This window comes from Musca domestica, unplaced genomic scaffold, assembly GCF_030504385.1.
Source record: "Musca domestica strain aabys unplaced genomic scaffold, Musca_domestica.polishedcontigs.V.1.1 36, whole genome shotgun sequence".
Taxonomy (NCBI): domain Eukaryota; kingdom Metazoa; phylum Arthropoda; class Insecta; order Diptera; family Muscidae; genus Musca; species Musca domestica.
This window is the reverse complement of record NW_026712318.1, coordinates 9,161,141-9,180,574: the sequence shown is the minus strand read 5'-3', so window position 1 is coordinate 9,180,574 and position 19,434 is coordinate 9,161,141. Positions and strand designations below refer to the sequence as shown.

The 19,434-nt window shown below is 34.8% G+C and overlaps 1 protein-coding gene across 2 annotated transcripts in view; it reads left to right on the top strand.

Moving 5' to 3' along the window:
- The first annotated feature begins 871 nt into the window (after nucleotides 1-871).
- The window catches only part of LOC101891853 (formin-J), a 198,531-nt gene continuing 179,968 nt past the window's right edge, over nucleotides 872-19,434 (top strand). Inside the window, exons 1-2 of one of the 2 annotated variants that reach the window (XM_059125977.1) lie at nucleotides 872-887; nucleotides 6,541-7,916. The gene's annotated coding sequence lies outside the window, so the exon portion shown is untranslated. Of the gene's footprint in view, nucleotides 888-6,513; nucleotides 7,917-19,434 lie in introns of those variants that run through there. The other variant, XM_059125978.1, reaches the window with a different exon arrangement.

Here is a 19,434-nt window from a genome sequence, read left to right as displayed (position 1 = left end):
GATCTATACTTGATTTTCGGAAAATCTTCTATAATGTTAAATCACGTGAATTTTTCTAAATCAATAATTCCCACAACGAATGGGGGTTTCGAATGCCTATAATATTTAAAATTACTCAGGATTCTACATTTTCAACTTTCATCATTTTGAGTGGCACCCACCGTACACACATTTCACGTGTGTTTGAAGGCGGTTTCCAATTTCTCCCAAATTAATTATCGTCTAAAAATTATCATTTCAGGTTCTGCGTGAGCAGAAAATCTACTTGCAGCTGATTTGAATTTCATACTTCAGCCATAGTTTCATATTCTACCTGTGTTTCTTAATGAATTTTCACATCAACAACAATTCATTCATTAAATTTCAGCTGCTTGCGATCGGCGGAACACATGAGAATGAAATCAATTCAATCAAGAATGATATTTTCTCAGTTGACGAAGTATCACTCCCACACGCGCCACCAAACCAAAACTAGTTTCTTGCTAAAGTTAAAAAAACTTAACAGAAAGCCCAATACCGCCAATGAACAATGTCAGATAGATAGAAGTCTATAATTCAAGAGTGTTATAACAACGCAACGCAAAACAACACCACTCACACACGGTTTGATTCTAAAGTACGTTCAGAGGCAAAGGCATTTGTTTAAATCAGAGTTTTTGCAGGGTTACCAAGTAAAGGGGAAATATTAAGATCTAAGATGAAGGTTCTGATAACATTTGGATAGCATTTGGAGTTTTCATTTTATTAAACCTATATTTTTACTTTTTAATTTCACTATACAAAATAAAAACTAAATTCAATTATTTTTTCTTTATTTTAACCTATGTAGGCTATGAATTTTTGTTGCAAAATTTTAAAATACATTTGATTAAAAGCCGTCGATCGGGGTAAGTTTTTCATAATATTTCGTTTTTATTTCTTTACGAAGAGCCAACTTTTTTACCCATAATACCGCGTTCGAAACATTCATTGCAAAGATTAGAATCTTTGAGTGACGTATATTATTTTAATAGAACCTTATTCTTTTCGATAATTATTTGATTCTACCAAGTGTCGGATTCTTTGTCAGGGAAAAGTATACCAAAAAAACTTCAGATTCCTTCCAACAGTTTGTGTCTGGCCTTTTTAGTACTCAAAATGTACAATTTGTTCACTTTCACATATTTCTTTTTTTAACAAAACTTCATACATTGTATTAAATTTTCTGACTTTCAAAGTTTTATATATAACTAGCTGAACCCGGTGCGCTTCGCTACCCCTGTTGATTTTATACGCATTCAAAATTTTATTTACGAACATATGTTGGATAAAGAAAAACAAATTTAAAAATTAAAAAAAAAATAAATATTGCACTAATTTAATGCGTTAATAAACAAAATCATTACAAAAGCAGTAACATGACATGCATACACGAAGGATTTGTCCTTTGGATTTATTTATTTCATAGCAAATACCAAGCGTGCAGGAAACTGCAATTTTTTTTAAGTAGAGTGGCATTTCTATTGCAATTAGTGAATTCGAGATAGCAACATACTTCGCCGTAATAAGCGTATTTCAAATAAATTGTTGTGTTGTTTTTTAGTGTTAGCCTAAGGCGTTGTGGGTCAATGGTTCTTATTAAAATGATATCCCAATCTGATCCGATTTAAATATAATTTTACAAAAATTACTTTTACACCAAACTCCGCCACACCTTTCATATTTCATTGAAATTGGTGCGTCAAATATGTGAAATCGGTCGAGAATATATATATGGGAGCTATATCCAAATCTTCACTAATTTCCAATTAATTTATCACATTTATTATTATAACCAAATTCCGCCACACATTCTGAATTTCATTGGAATCGGTCATATATATCGTGTTTGGTGCATAATATGTATGAAATCGGCCGAAATATATATGTTAGCTATATCCAAACCTCAACTGATTTCAATATAATTTGGCAATTTTTTCTGGTGCCAGATTTTGTCTCTCTCGCTTTGGGTGCATAAAATATGTGAAATCGGCTGAGAATATAAATGGGAGCTATAATCACATCTGAGCGTATTTGAATATAATTTGTCAAATTTATTTTTGTACCAATTTTAGCCACTCATGCCGAATTTCGTTTGAATCGGAAATACGTATCGAGTTTTGTGCATCAAATATGTGAAATCGGCTGAAAATATATATGGGAGCTATATCCAAATCTGAACCGATTTTAATATAATTTGAATAATTTATTTTCTAATCAAAATCCCGTTACATATTCCAAATTTCTTTGGAATCGAACATACATATCGTATATGGTGCATAAAATACATGAAATCGGTCGAAAATATATATGAGAGCTATATCCAAATCTGAAACGATTTTAATATAATTTGACAAATGTATATTTGTTTTAATTTCCGCTACACATTCCAAATTTCATTTAAATTAGAGATACATAGCGTGTTTGGTGCATCAAATACATGAAATCGGTCGAAAATATATATGGGAGCTATATCCATCCATATCCATATATTTAATTTGAGAAATTCATTTTGGCTCCCAATTCCGTTACTTATTTTAAATTTCATTACAATTGGAAATACATGTCGTGTTTGGTCCACCAAATACATGAAATCGGCGGAAAATGTATATGGGAGCTATATCCAAATCTGAACCGATTTCAATATAATTTGGGAAATCAATTTTTTAGATAAAATCTACCACACGTTTCAAATTTCATTGAAATTGGGGATACATAGCGTGTTTGGTGCATCAAATGCTTGAAATCGGCCGAAAATATATATGGGAGCTTTATCCAAATCTGAACCGATTTCAATATAATTTGACAAATTAATTTTCGGATTAAATCCCGTCACACATTCCAAATTTCATTGGAATCGAACATTCATATTGTGTTTGAGGCATCAAAGGAACGAAATCGGTCGAAAATATATATGGGAGCTGTATCTAAATCTGAACCGATTACAATATAATTTGGCAAACTTATTTTTGTTCCAAATTCCGTTACGTATTCCAAATTTGGAGACTGTATCTTCAACCAATCAATAGATATGTGCATATAAAATCTAAATTTTTGGGAGGTACCTCCGATTCTGATGCTATATCTCCAGTTCCAAGTGGAAATTCAAAAATGTATATAGCCTATGTTACTTTCAGGCGATATTGCAGTATATATGGAAATTTTCAGGAAAATCTATTCAGCGGTTTTCGAGTCCATAAATTACAAACAAACAAACAAACAAACAAACAAACATACAAACATTTTCCTCTTTTATAGATATAGAAGAAGATTCAAGTTTCTCCATTTTCGCAAAAAATGTTTAACTTTTATACATAACTTTTATTATAATATTTTCAAAACCATTAAGTTTCGAGTTTACCGAGGAGAATATTAGTAAAACCATTACACAATGGAACCACATCCAATATTTTTGTCCAAAACTATTTCAATATCACCATACGTAAACGCTGGAAACCAAAACTGACCTCCAAATCAAAATTCATAAGTTCAGCTCTATCCCTTAACCCAATACCAAATTTAGTACAATCAGTACATATATTCAAAAAAAATCTGCATCTACCCTTTCTTAAAACCAATAGTTATCCAAATTTAGTACTATTTTGTACTTTTCGTTCATCATAATACACATTTCCTTAAATTTGAAATTTTGGGGAATCTATCTATCTGTCCCCACACCCAATACCGTATTTAGTACAACTTGGTACTTTTCGAACAACTATAGACGCATTCCTAAAACCACAGACACCAAGAGTAACATCTATATCAAATTTCAGTATTTTAGCTCATCATTCACCCACAGCCAAATTTAGTACTATTTTGTACTTTTCTCACAAATATAGTGGAAATTTCCAAAACCACCTCTATATGTCAATTTCAGATGCCAACAAAGACCTCAATATCAAATTTCGGGATTCCAGCACTATCCCTTCACCCAATACCAAATTTAGTAATTTTTCATACAATTATAATACACAATTCTGAAACCACCTCCATATCTCAAATCCAGATACCAACCGAGGCTTAGAATTTCGGATCTATGCCTTCACCCAATATCCAATTTAGTACCACTTAGTACTTTTCGAAAAATTATAGTACACATTTCCACAACCACCTCCATACCTTAACCACAGACACCAACCGTGATTTCGTTCACTCAATACTAAGTCTAGTATTATTTAGTACTTTTCGTAGAATTGAAGTATATCGCAAATCCAGATACCAACAGTGATTTTCAAATTTCAGGATTTAAGTTTTAAATTACCCCCTTTACCGAATTAAGTACCATTTAGTACTATTCTTTCAAATAGAGGACGTATTTCCAAATCACCACCATATCTAAAACACTGATACCTTAACATCAAATCACAGAGCTTTATGTCTCTCCCTTTACCCAATTCTAAATTTAGTACCATTTAGTATTTTTCGTACAATTATAGTACACATTTCCGATACCATCTTCATATATCCAGGTTACACATAAACAGCGACCTTAACAACAATTTTAGGATTTCAAGCACTTTATGTTTACGCAATACCAAATTGTACCAAATACAGGGTGAGATAAAAAAAACTGCAACAAAGTCAAACGCCACAATTTTTACATTTTTTTTAATTTTATTGAGTGAAAGCAAAAAATGTCGGAAATAGCATCAAATTTTAGAATAAGTTTAGAATTGTTCGAATTGGTCACCTTTGGCACGAATTATGTCCTCCAAACGGCCAATGAAACCGTCACATGCTGCCCGAATGTTGCCCTGCGGTATTTTGACCCATTCCCGGCGAAGCGCTTGTTTGAGGTGATTGACACTTTGATATGTTTTAGTGCCAACCTTGCTTTCCAAAATACTCCAGACACAATAGTCCAACGGATTGGTATCCGGAGATTTTGGTGGCTATTGTGCGCTTTAAATGAAACGAGCGTGCCCAAGGCTTTAAGTCAGATTAGAAATGACAGCTGTCTAAAGTTAGTTGCAGTTTTTTTCATTTTACCCTGTAGAACTTTTCGTAACCTTAGAGTTCGAATTCCTAAAAACCCTGTGGTACATAAATCCAGCACTCTTTCAGTGATTCTCCCTCTAAATTGCAGAATTCTACCCCATTCTGTTTGTTAAATACAAAATACAAATTGAGTCGAACCTGGAGAGTTTCTAGTGTATAATTCGCATATACTAATTTGCAATAAGTTCGAAATATATACTACTTTCCAGAGAACGGCCCTTGTAAGCCATCATCCACATCAAATATGCCTGATGAGCCGCTTAACCAACGGCGAAACGCGTCGCATAGTGGTGAGTGTGTGATAGTGTCTATCTGGCTTTCCTTTTCACTGCAAATTTCAGATTATTAAGCTCGTCTCGAAAGAGAAAACAAACACTTAAATCATAAAACATATGATCTTCGCCTTAACAAGGCAAAACTCAAAAATTCAGCCGAGCCTGGCTGTGGGATTTGAACCGCGGACCTCTGTGTGCAGCCAACTAGAAGTTGCCGTCTCTACGTTCAGAGCCATTAACCCGTCTTCCTAAAGCAGCACTAAAACAAGTGTATGCATTGGAAGCAATGTAGTTGTTGTGGACAAAAAATCCATCACTACAAAAAACAAAAACGTTGCTGTGAAAAAAGATCTGCCAATAGAACTTGAGTCGAACCTGGAGAGTTTCTAGTGTATAATTCGCATATGCTAATTTGCAATAAGTTCGAAATATATACTACTTTCCAGAGAACGGCCCTTGTAAGCCATCATCCACATCAAATATGGCTGATGAGCCGCTTAACCAACGGCGGAACGCGTCGCATAGTGGTGAGTGTGTGATAGTGTCTATCTGGCTTTCCTTTTCACTGCAAATTTCAGATCATTAAGCTCGTCTCGAAAGAGAAAACAAATACAAAATACTTATATTTTAGTGAATTTTAGTATTTTTCGATTTAGTTGTAACTAGACAGTTCATTTCGACAGTGGGGCTGAATAGGGCCATTGTAAAGTATGTACGTTTACTAATTTAATATGTGGCCAAAGAAATCCAAAATTCTATATTGGGCGCCATTATGGTTTGCCTTCGCTAAATCCAAGTACAATTCCACACTACTTTTGTTGCAATGTAGGAAAACAATAATGGCGCCCAATATGGGGTTTTTCAAGTTTTTGGCAACATATTACATCAGTAAAATTACTTTAATATGCGCCTAATGCCATTTCAATGTCTAGCGGATTTTTTTAAGAGCGGCAATATATTTAACAAAATTTAAATTTTGAAGAATTTTAAGATTTTAAACTCAAGTGGAGTACATAATAAGTTCGATTCAACTGTATATGAAACCTTTCAATAAAAGCCATATTAATTGTATAACATTTTAAGGTAATAATATTGAACCATCTTTGCAAATTAGTCACAATTCTTGAAAATATAAAAAAAAAAACACCGAACAATTGCACTTCCTTAAAAAGACATTAACAGTTAGCACAAAAATATGTTATTCACCTTTAATCGTCAACAAAAATAATAATAAAACCCTCCATAGTTGGTTTGTTGGTTGGTTGGCAGCCCCCATAATCGCATGCATAACACCAATCCGCAACAGTAAAGTGATGTCAAACTTCTAACACTTGTGCTGGGGGGACAATGTGGCAATGGAACATAAAGATCACATATGGGGAGAGAACTCCAGCACGAACACCAAACGAGAGAATATGCTCCAATCGAACAACATGAGAACAAATGGAAGGCAGAACAACGCCAGTTGACAACAAAGTTTGTAAGTTGCTCAGTTTCATTTCCGATGGGCTGCTTGCTGGCTACCAATTGAGTGTATGGGTGTATGAGTGTGTGATGTTTGGTTGGATCGCTTTGGTTTGGCACGATATGCTTGCTGCTGGCCACAGATAACACAACCGATACAACCGTGAATTCAATGAATTCAGTTACTCACGAGCGGTCTTTTGGTTTATACGTTACACGGGAGTGCGCAAGCGCGATAAAACGGTCTCCAGAATATTACAAAAGTAAAAACAAAAAAAAAAAAAAAAAAACAATTGAAAACAATTAATAAAACTAATAATAATTATCGATACAATAAAAAAATGAGTATACCTTTCAAATAATTATTAAATACGTGTTTTTAAAAAAAAAAAAATAATAATAATAAAAATTTCCAAACGATCGAATCAAACTCAAACCTATTTACATCGAAACAGATTTTGTAACAGACAATTCCCTTGTGTTTTCTGTGCAATGCCCAAAATAATTTTTGAATCAGTGATCGATCGATGATTGCTGAAAAAGTGGTTATTTACTTTGCGTGTTATTCAAATAAATCGTGATTGATAAAATATTGTCAAAAGCGAAACTTAAAAAAACAAAGCCTTTGATTTCAAAGTGAAGAGTAAATTTAAAATATGCAACAAATGAGATGCAACATGTGGAAAATCACTTAGAAAATTATAATTTTTTTTTAAATAAAAAAAAAAATTAAAAACAAAATTTTCCAAACCTTGGAAAAATTAAATCAAACATCAAGTGCTATTCTTTGGTCATTTCAAGTTTGACTGTTTTTCCTTACCAATTTTATTTACATTTGATCCCAATAAAACAACTTTAACGTTTTGCATTCTGCATGCTGACTGCTTGTCATTCAAAGAAGTTTGGCGTCTTTTCGGATTTTGTCACAAACCCAAAAAAAAGAAACAACAAAAAATACAAATTAAAACCCACCACCTGTTCTAATGTGCTCGCTCCACAGATTTTGGCAGCATATCAAAATAAACGAACCGAATGAATACACAACCTCACTCAACTAGAGGACCGTGAATATATTTACACCACATAGGCGCGCATAAGCCTAATAACATTCATACCCATATCCATACACATAGGGACAACAACAGAACATACAACGTGGTAAGTTTTCAACGCCTTAATTTTTTCGGTTTCTATTTACATACAATATAGCAGAATGTTTATGCCCGTGTGTGTGTGTGTTTTTTTTTTTTTTTTTTTTTTTTTTTTTTGTAATTGCAACTTCATAAACAAATAACATTGAACATATGATTGCACCTAGATTATATACTAGGTGGAAGAACATAGATACATACATACCTGTATATGTGGTCTTAAATATATAAACATCCATTTGGAATAGACAATCGCTGCACAAACATCTGCACTTGTTTTGAAGAATTTTTTAATCTCTCAGGTATCTTTAAATTTGGAAATAGAACTGCGTGCAGACAAATTTATAAACAAGTAAGCAAAGGCTATAGTCGTGCGGAGCCGACCATGTGATACCCTACAACACTATAATATGTTAGAAGCCTCCTTATATCCAGATCGATTTTGGAAGATTTCGCTTTTGAAATTATGTCACGGAGCACTGACCTGACCAGAGACATTTGCCCAATATTTAAGCACTCCGTCATAGTGTTGGTTGTTGTGGTCCATTTTTCATCCAAAACGCTTGAATAATTCCCCGTCCTTAACTCTCTTCTCAGGCGTGTCGATTGGCTTCAATTGTGTGATCAGGAAGTTTTTTTCAGTTTTTGTTTCATTTGAACCCCTAAATATTTTGCGATCATCTCCAAAAGGAAGAGGCCCCTCTGTATCTCCAAATATAGACCCATCTATATGATTTGATTGTCTACGATATTTGGCTATATTCGTCAACGAAATCAGCATAAAAAGCGAGAAGTTCGGATATCGCCTGTAAGTAATTCTGATATTTTTTCACACAAAAGTAGTGGTCCATTCTACTCGCTGTCCTAAACTCTAATTTCAGCGAGATTTCGTGTCCTTTGGTTTCTATTTGTGACCTTTACAACGGCTGCAAAATCAGGAACATTTTTAGTTGTTGGTCCATTTCAACCCCTAAATATTATGCGATCATCTCCAAAAGAAATAGGGTTCTATTCTGATCATAACTCCACCTCCATTTTCAATTTCGTGAGGATCAGACTATAATTGCGACCTGTAGAGTGATTACAACTTAACATGGACAGACGGACAGACGGACGGATGGACATACATAGCTAGATCGACTCAGCTCGGTGAGATAGGAAGATCCATATATACTTTCCTATGTGGGAAATCAATATTTCGAGGTGTTACATAATTTTTGGCCCAATCAAACTTATAATGAAGTTGGAAAATATCAGAAAATGGCAACCAAGAAATTAAAATTGAATTTTTTAGGGAAAATATTTAATACAGGCAGTTATGATTTCTGTTTAATGAGGAATGTACAGTTTACGAGCATTATAAGTTTGGTTGGACCAACAAATTTGTAACGCCTCTAAATATTGGTCCTAGACAAATATACTAAACTAGCTGAACCCGGTGCGCTTCGCTACCCCCTTTTTTAAAAAAAATCAAACAAATTCAAAGAAAAACCAGTAAAGAAAGTCTTAAAGTCGGGCGGGCCGACTTTATGATACCCTACACCACATTGCTAATTTAGTAGAACTCCACATAAAAATTAAAAGTTTTTATGGGACAACTCAATCATACACCCTATGATTATAATTATAATTTAAAATTCAAAAGACTAAATATGCCGAAGCATTTGTATCTTTTAAACTCGGACTTGTATTGATAAAATGTGGCAAAGATATTTCTAAGCTGTATTTGATATATTTCCCTGAATATCGTTGTTAAGGAATGCATATTACGGCTGTGGGTAACAAATATAACAAATCGGATGAACAATATATATGGGAGCTATAGCTATATCTGAACCAAATTTGATATACTAGCTTCAAGACTCAATTCGGTCGTAAGTGCCAAATTTCATCCCATTTGGGTAAATATTAGACGTTTGGTGCACAATAAAATCTAAATCGGACGAAGTTATATATGGGAGATATATCCAAATCCAAACCGATTTCGATAAAGTTTAGCTAAGTTATTTCTGAGCTGTATTTGATATATTTCCCCAAATATTGTTGTTACAGAGTGCATATTACGGTTACGGAGGACTAAAATAACAAATCGGATGAACAATATATATTGGAGCTATAGATATATCCATGGTACAATGAAGAGAAGGTAGGCCAAGTTTGAAAAAATTACAAGTATAGAGGTCTACCTATTTGGCTTGTAATGTCAGAATTAGTATCAAAACAATAAAAAATCATACAACTTGTTGCATTTATTTTGAATAAATAATTGAAAACCGCGAAAACTGAATGAAAGGTCAACACTTCTTTTCAAAACCAGGTTCTCTTTATCTATAAAGGATTATTTCGCTACAAAAACTCTAGATTTTGTCGATGCATACGATGAAATAAACATTTTGAAAACATCCGAATTTGAATGTTTTCTGAACAATTCTTTTGTTATTGAAAAGAAAACGCATACATAAACAAATAAAGATGACATATTAAGCCAAGAAAATGAAAAAATTGAAATCATGTGGTATCATAGCCCTACCCTGATATCATTGTACCATGGATATATCTGAACCGATTGCGATCAAATTTGGCATACTTATTTTCAGGCCCAATTTGGTTGTATGTGCAAAATTTCATTCTATTCGGGCTGATATTACACGTTTGGTGCACAATAAAAGGCAAATCGGACGAAGATATATATGGGAGCTATATCTAAATTTTTACCGATTATCTCCAATTTCAATAGGGTTCGTCCTTGGGCCAAACCAATGATTTGTGCAAAATTTCATCTGGATCGGGTAATAAATGCGAACTGTACTTTGTTAACAAAAATACATGGACAGACGGACGGATAGACGGTCAGACGGACGGACATGCATACATCGACTCAGAATGTGATTCTATGCAGATCATCAAAAGGAACTGTGGGTCTATCTCGTTTCCTTTTGCCTGTTACAAACAAATGCACAAGACCATAATACCCTGACCACCTTGTGGTGTAGGGAACAGCTGACCATGGGGAAAGCAGGAACGTGCCAAATTTAGTTCGCATACATGAACGCTTTGTCCTTTGAATCTATTAATTTCATAGCAAATGTCAAGCATCCAGGAAAATGCAATCTTTTGAAGTTCAGTGGCATTTCTGTTGAAATTGGTAAATTCGAGGTAGCAACATACTTCCCCGTAATAATCGTATACTCAATTAAATTGTTGTGTAGTTTTTTTTTAATGTCAGCCTAATGCCATTTCAAATCATATCCCAATCTGAACCGATTTCTATATAATTTGACAAAATTTACTTTTACACCAAATTCCGTCACACCATCTATATTTCAATCAAATTGGCGGTACATACCGTGTTTGGTGCATCAAATATGTGAAATCGCCCGAGCGTATATATATGGGAGCTATACCCAAACCTCAGCCGATTTTAATGTAAGTAGGTAATTTTTTTTTTTACAAAAATCTCTGTCGAATTTCATTGGAATAGGACATACATTGGACGTTGGCTGTATCAAATATATAAAATCGGCCGAAAATATATATGTTAGCCATATCCAAATCTTAACCGATTTGAGAGTTACTTGACCAATTTATTTCTGTACCAAATTTAGTCGCTCATACCGAATTTCATTGGAATCGGATATACGTATCATTTTGGTGCATAAACGAAATCGATCGAAAATATATATGGGATCCTTATCCAAATCTGAACCGATTTCAATATAATTTGGCAAATTTTTTTTTGTTCCAAATTCCGTTACGCATTACAAATTTGTAAAGTGTATTTGTAATCGATCAATAGATAGGTATACGGAATCCGTTATTTCGACTCCACCCATTTGGAACGAATTTGGCAATTTTCAAAAAAAAAAAAAAAAAAATCCGTTAAAAATTCTTCTAAAATTGTAAAAATACCCAATGTAACCGTTATATTAGGGTCTATACGGCCACGTGTACCTGCATAGGCAACTTTTATCATAAGCCATTACAATATTCAAATGAAAAAAAAAAAACAAAAGTAAAAAAGCAGTAATTTCGGCCGGGCCGAACTTTGAATACCCTCCACCATTTGGAAAAATTAGGAAGTTTTCAAAAAAAAAAAAATAATAATAATAAATTCCATTAAAAAATCTGTTAAAATCTTTAGAATATCTAATATAGGAAGGTGCCGATATATCAGGGATATACGATATTGTGGACCTATAAAGACAAATCTATGTCTGCGTGTAAAATACTCACAAGGAACTCCTTGTGTGGATTTTCAGATAATTCCATTGGAAAAAGTGGCTAAAATCATCAAAATACCGAATATTGGGGAGTAACGTTATATGGGGGATATACGATATTGTGGACCTATATAGACAATTCCGTTTCAGGGGCTAAAATATGGCTAAAATCATCAAAATACCGAATATCGCGGGGTATATGGAAGCTATACGTTATTGTTAACCTATATAGAGAATTCTCTGTCGGGGGGTAAAGTGTTCACAAAGAACCCCTTGTGTACAAAGAACACCTTGTGATCATTCCGTTGAAAAATATGGCTAAAAACATTAAAATACCGAATATCGGGGGGTACAGTTATATGGGGGATATACGATATCGTGGACCTATATAGACAATTCTTTTTGAGGGGGTAAAATGCCCACAAGGGACTCCTTTTGTGGAATTTCAGACAATTCCATTGAAAAATGTGGCTAAAATCATCAAAATACCGAATACCGTGGGGGTACCGTTATATGGGGGCTATACGATATTGTGGACCTATATAGATAATTCTCTGCCGAGGTATAAAGTACCAACAAGGAACACCTTGTGTGGATTTTCAGACAATTCCGTTGAAAATGTGGGTAAAATCATCAAAATACCGAATATCGGGGGGTACCGTTATATGGGGGATATACGATATCGTGGACCTGTATAGACAATTCTCTCTCAGGGGGGTAAAGTACTCACGAGGAACTACTTGTGTGGATTTTAAGACAATTCCATTGAAAAATGTGGCTAACATCATCAAAATACCAAATATCGGGGGTTCCGTTATATGGGGGCTATACGATATCGTGGACCGATATAGCCCAATCGAACTTGACCTGCCTGCAGACAAGAGAGAGATCTGTGCAAAATTTTAGCTTCCTATCTTAATTCGTTTAGACTGTAGCGTGATTACAACAGACGGACAGACGGATGGACAGGACTGATTATTTCGATGAGTTACAAACGGAATGACGAACTTAATATACCCTCCATACTTTTTTTGGTGGAGGGTATAAAAAATCGGTGAACAATGTAGCTAAAATCATCAAAATACCGAATGTCGGGAGGAACCGTTATATGGGGTTATACGAAGACGTGGACCTGCACAGACAATTTTCTGTCATAGACTGTAGTATCCATACGAACTTCAAATACCAAATTCAAAACAATTCCGGTGAATGATGTCGCTGAAATCATCAAAATACCGAATATCGGGAGTGCCGTTATATGGGGGCTATACCACAACGTGGACCTACATAGCCCATTTTTTATGATGAAGGGTATGTTTAGGTCTAGACATTTGAATATCCTATGCATCTATGGGCAAAATCCGTGTCGACCACACTATACCCGTCGGTCCGTCTCTCTAGTTTTACGGTCCATAACCCTCGAAAGGTGTCCACACTTACCACATCGCAATAATTTCCCATTACATTGCCAATTTGTCAATTTTCAAAAAAAATCATATATATTAGGTTTTTTATATCATTCCACTTCTTTCATTTTGTAGAACAGTGTTAACAATAACAGTTATGTCAGCTACAGTTTATGCCCCTAGGAAATTAAATGTTGATCGTTTATTTTTTGTTATTTCATGAATTCAATTCATACAAATCAGCAATTGAATATTCACATGGACAGTGGATTATGATAATCTTAAATTTGGATATTATTGTTCAATTGTGGATTTTATTGTTTTCCTATTAACGAGTTTGACTTCTTAATCCTACTCGATGAAGCCATATTGGGCAAAAGCAGCATACGACTTGTAGCTACTTATAAATTTTTAGAAAAATTAAATTTTATTAGTGCATTTAAAAGGTTATCATTTATTCAAAATAGTATTATCATATATATTCCAATACATAGGGGTTCCCATTTAAGTGAAATGATAGAAAGTGAATTATCAATTTATTTTCCACGATTTTTTATCAAGTAGGCGCATATTATCTGATGGTTGGGTGACGACAAATATACGTCATTTAGATTAATCAGGTATTCGGTTGATATTAAAACACAACCCATTTATGGACAATGCCAACTCATTATTCTTTTCAGAAGTTGGTTTTTCAAGAGGCTTTCTTAGAAGGTTGCCGATTAGTCTGCTTTGGCTGACACATTATTATTTTATTTTTAGTTTAATGTGAATTGTAAACAATTTGAACTTTTCAATAACTTTTGTCAAAAATTGATTCAGAATAACAATTGTATTTGCCAGCAGAGGTTTTTATTTCCGGTTTTTCCTTTTTGGCGATACTTCTCTTTTTGTGTAACTAATTAAATGCCGAAAAGTTAAAACTATGAGTGTTTAATGTTGTTTTTGTTATTTATTTGCCCAAACCTAAAAATGCATCGCACACACACAGGCGGAAGTAATGCCTACTTATTAATTTTTATGAGGGCAGTTTAATAATGCAAGTTAACAGAAATAAATCTTTTGTTTTATTACTAAACTCAGTATTGGAAGACAAAAGGCAGACGGGATCGATTTTTACAAATGAATACCTATTATTCACCTGATATCTTGTTCCAAAAATCATTTTTATTGAGCGCATATTGGTATGGGCTGTCCTACGATATTTCGGACAGGTTTTGCAAACGAATTTGCAAATATCCCCATTTAATTGTGAAGGTATACATTGTTAAGTAAATAAATTTCTTCTAGGAGTACCACTTTTCACATTAAAAAGATCAAAACTTCATGGCAATCCTTCACAACGAACATTTTGGCCAATCAGCAACTCGTACTCATCCCGCTCTTTCTTATCTAGAGCGTCAATCATAAATGTTTTTATTTATTTTCTATTTTAATTTGGAAGAAAGTTCAACAATTCCTTCCCATTAAACAGCGTCCTAGAAAAAATTAAAAAAAAAAACAGTAAGGATAGGTCAAAAGCCGGACGGGGCCGACTATATCATACCCTACCACCACTAAGCGTATTGAGTAGAGTTTGTTGGGAACTTATTTGAACTAGATCATACCACCTATGAACCAAATAACATTGCTCTATAGGGCATGATATGACTTCGGAAAGGATTATATTAAAACCGTAAGGAAAAAAAAAATTCGTGATGGAATTCAAGCGTGATAATGTGATTTCTTTATATTTGGCTGGAAAACCACGAGTGGCTTTCGTTAGAGAATTCCAGCATTTAAATGTGAATAAATCTTCTTAAGCCATCGCTCGTTACCGTGATACTGGTAGCGTAGCCCGACGTCAAGGAAGTGGACGTAAGAAAACAGCAACATCAGCAGAAATGGTTCGAAAAATAAAGAGACGACTTGATCGAAACCCACGTCGCAGTGGCCAAAAAATGGCTCGTGAGCTGAACATATCGCAATATTCCATTCGGCAAATATTGAAAAATGAGCTCGGTGTAAAGCCATTGAAATTCTAAAAAGTGCAAGAACTTACACCGCTACAGAAAGAAAATAGACTCAAAAGAGCTAAAGAGTTGCTTCGCTTGGCCGAAAGTGGTGAACTGCCGAATTTGGTTTTCTCCGATGAGAAAACATTCGTTGTCCAGCAGTTTGTAAACAAAATTATCGTGTTTTCATGCCAAAGAGGTCAGTGGAAAATATGCACCTTCGATTGGTCACCAGAACTCAAGCGCTGGCCATGGTGATGATGTGGGCCGCCATAACAGCCGATTGTCGCTCTCCGCTCGTATTAATCGACCGTGGCAACAGAATAATTTTGGCCGCAGACCTTAGACATTCCAACAGGATTAAGCACCATCACACTCAGAACGCGCCACCCAAGAATGGTTACAAAATGAGGTTCCATCGCACCAAAATCTCCGAATACTCCGTTGGACTATTGTGTCTGAAGTATTTTGGAAAGCAAGGTTGGCACTAAAAAATACCAAAATGTCGATCACCTCAACCAAACGCTACGCTTGGAATGGACCAAAATACCGCAGAGCAATATTTGGGCAGCGTGTGATGGTTTCATTGGCCGTTTGAAGGCCATGACTGGTGCCAAAGGTGGCCAATTCGAACAAATCTAAACTTATTCTTAAATTTTATTCAATAAAATTGTATGTAAAAATTATGGCGTTTGACTTTGTTGCAGTTTTTTTTATCTCACCCTGTATATGGCCGTTCTAGATAAAGACAAAGGTATTTCCGAGCTCTACAAGATATCTGTACCAAATATCATTGTTGTCGAATGCATATTACGTATATGAGTACTTTTAACCCCAAATCGTATGAAACATGTATATGGGAGCTTTAGCTGTATCTGAACCGATTTTCTCCAAATTTCAAGTTCGTGCTTCCAGACTATTTTCGGTCCAATGTGCCAACATTTGGGCTGATGTTAGCCATTTTGTGCACAATAAACCTGATATCGTATAAATATATATATTGGAGCTATATCCGATCCAATCTCGATAAAATTTCACAGAGGTAATTTGGAGCTCCATAAGTTATCTGGTACCAAATATCATTCTTGTGGAATGAATATTACGCATGTGAGGGATATAAAACCCCAAATCGAATGAAACATATATATGGGAGCTATAGCTATATCTGAATCGATTTTTTCAAATTTGATGTACATGCTTCTAGACTGAATTCGGTCGGATGTGCCAAAATTCAGGTCATTTGGACTGATATTGGCTATTTGGTGTACAATTAACCCGAAATCTGCTGAATATATACATGGGAGCTATATCTAAATTTGAACCGATTCTCACCGATTTTAATGCGGTTCGTCCATGGGCCAAACAAATTTTGTTTAAAAATTTCATCTCAATCAGATAGCAAATGCGACCAGCATTTGGTTCACAAGAATACATAGACAGACAGAGGGATGGACTGACATGCATAAATCGACTCATTTTATGAAGTCCCTCAAAAGTAAAAATGGGTGTAGACATAATACCCTTACCACAATGTGGTGTAGGGTATAAATATAGTAAAAGTAGATTATTATAGATTATTGCACGTTCTGAAACGAATCTGAAATAAGCCATTATAATTGTTATACATGTTCCCTAGTTGTTATGTGAAACACAGTGACATAAGTCCCAGGCATATTTCAAGTATTTCATTATTATGACAAAAAGAAAATAAATATTTTTTACATTAAAAACAATTTATTCAAATAAAAACATATATGATTGAATGGCCAAATAAGACGCCTCCACGACAACTGCTCTCATAACAGAAAAAGAAAAAATATCTTTTGAAAGATGCGACACCCTGTGCCGCACAAAAATAGACTCAAAATCGCTGATAAATTCATGCCAAATATGTGGGATGTTTTCAAATGTAATTAACACAATTTCTATTGGTTAAATCGAACCATATATGGGTAAGTGCAAATTAATTGAATCTACAAACACATTTGAAAAATCCATCCATCCATCGAGTTGATGGCAAAGTGATGGTAAAATTTGTACAAACAATGTTTTAAATACAAATTATGTAAACATAAATTATAATTTTTTGTTTTTACGTTTTTTTTTTGTGAGCTAATAGGCCTGAGCCCAAATCCAAGCAATTTTTTAAGAGAACTTATGTGGAGGAGAATGAAAACATTTATTGTTGCATAATAGTCAAATTTCCAAGTTCCAGATTCTGGCACCTCAATACTAGTATATAGTGTTTCAGAGCCTAACAAGTGGAAATAAAATTTGTCACCAGGTAAAATTATTAACACCCAGAATGGGAAGTACAAAAGTTGGGTGGGCCAACTCTTTGATTACCAATACAACATGGTACTAGACATTCTCACTTCAATTTTCTTTTTTTCAGAAAGAATAAAAGAAAAATGTTTACCTATTGTTCCAAAAAGTCTTCAAAATTGTTAGTTTTAAAGTTAACTGTGGAGAATATAAGTAAAACCATTGCGCACAGGACCCACATCCAATTTTTCTGTCCAAAACTATTTCAACATCTCCATATGTTCAACAGGGAAATTAATATCAAATTTCTGAATTTCACCTCTATCCCTTCACCCAACTCAAATTTAGAAACTTTTAGTACTCACATCTAAGACACTCTACATCTCTCCATTCCAGATTCCAACAATGATCCAAAACAAGTTAAAAATAATCAGTAAATTTTGCCGACAGATGTATTCCCTCAGCCAATGTTCGTTTATTTAAATATACTTTCACTTCTGTTATGATTTTGTTGACCCTCTATGAAGTAGGTTCCGATGGAATGGGCCAATATTGTCCATTTCGTATCGGACATAAAAAAGTAAAAACTGAGTGAGATAAAAAAAAACTGCAACAAAGTCAAACGCCATAATTTTTACATGTTTTTTTTTAATTTTATTGAATGAAAGCAAACAATGTCGGAAATAGCATCAAATTTTAGAATAAGTTTGGATTTGTTAAAATTGGTCACCTTTGGCACGAATTATGGCCTTCAAACGGTCAATGAAACCGTCACATGCTGCCCGAATGTTGCTCTGCGGTATTTGGCCCATTTACGGCGAAGCGCTTGCCTGAGGTGATCGATACTTTTGTATTTTTTAGTGCCAACCTTGCTTTCCAACATACTCCAGACACAATAGTCCAACGTATTGGTATTCGGAGATTTTAGTGGCCATTGTGCGCTGGAAATGAAGCGAGGAACCTCATTTTGTAACCATTCTTAGATGGCGATGGTGTTGAGTCCTATTAAAATGTCCAAGGTCTGCGGCCGAAATGTTTGCGTACCCAAGGCTTTAATACACCTTCCAAAATATTTCGCAATAATATTCGGCATTAAATCTTATGCCACGGTCGATTACTACGAGCGGAGAGCGACCATCGGCTGTTATGGCGTCCCACAACATCACAATGACCAGCGCTTGAGTTCTGGTGGCTAACCGAAGGTATACAATTTCATCTGACCGCTTTGGCAAATAAACACGATAATTTTGTTTGTTTACAAACTGCTGGACAACGAATATTTTCTCATCGGAGAAAACCAAATTCGGCAATTCACCACTTTCGGCCAAGCGAAGCAACTCTTAAGCTCTTTTGAGTCTATTTTCTTCCTGTTGCGGTGTAAGTTCTTGCACTTTTGGGAATTTCATTGGCTTTACCACGAGCTCATTTTTCAATATTTGCTGAATGGAATATTGCGATATGTTCAGCGTATGAGCCATTTTGGGCGACTGCGACGCGGTTTCCCATCAAGTCGCTTCTTTCTTACTTTTCGAACCATTTCTGCTGATGTTACTGCTTTCTTCCGTCCACTTCCTTGACGTCGGGCTACGCTACCAGTATCACGGTAACGAGTGATGGTACGAGACGCAAAAGATTTATTC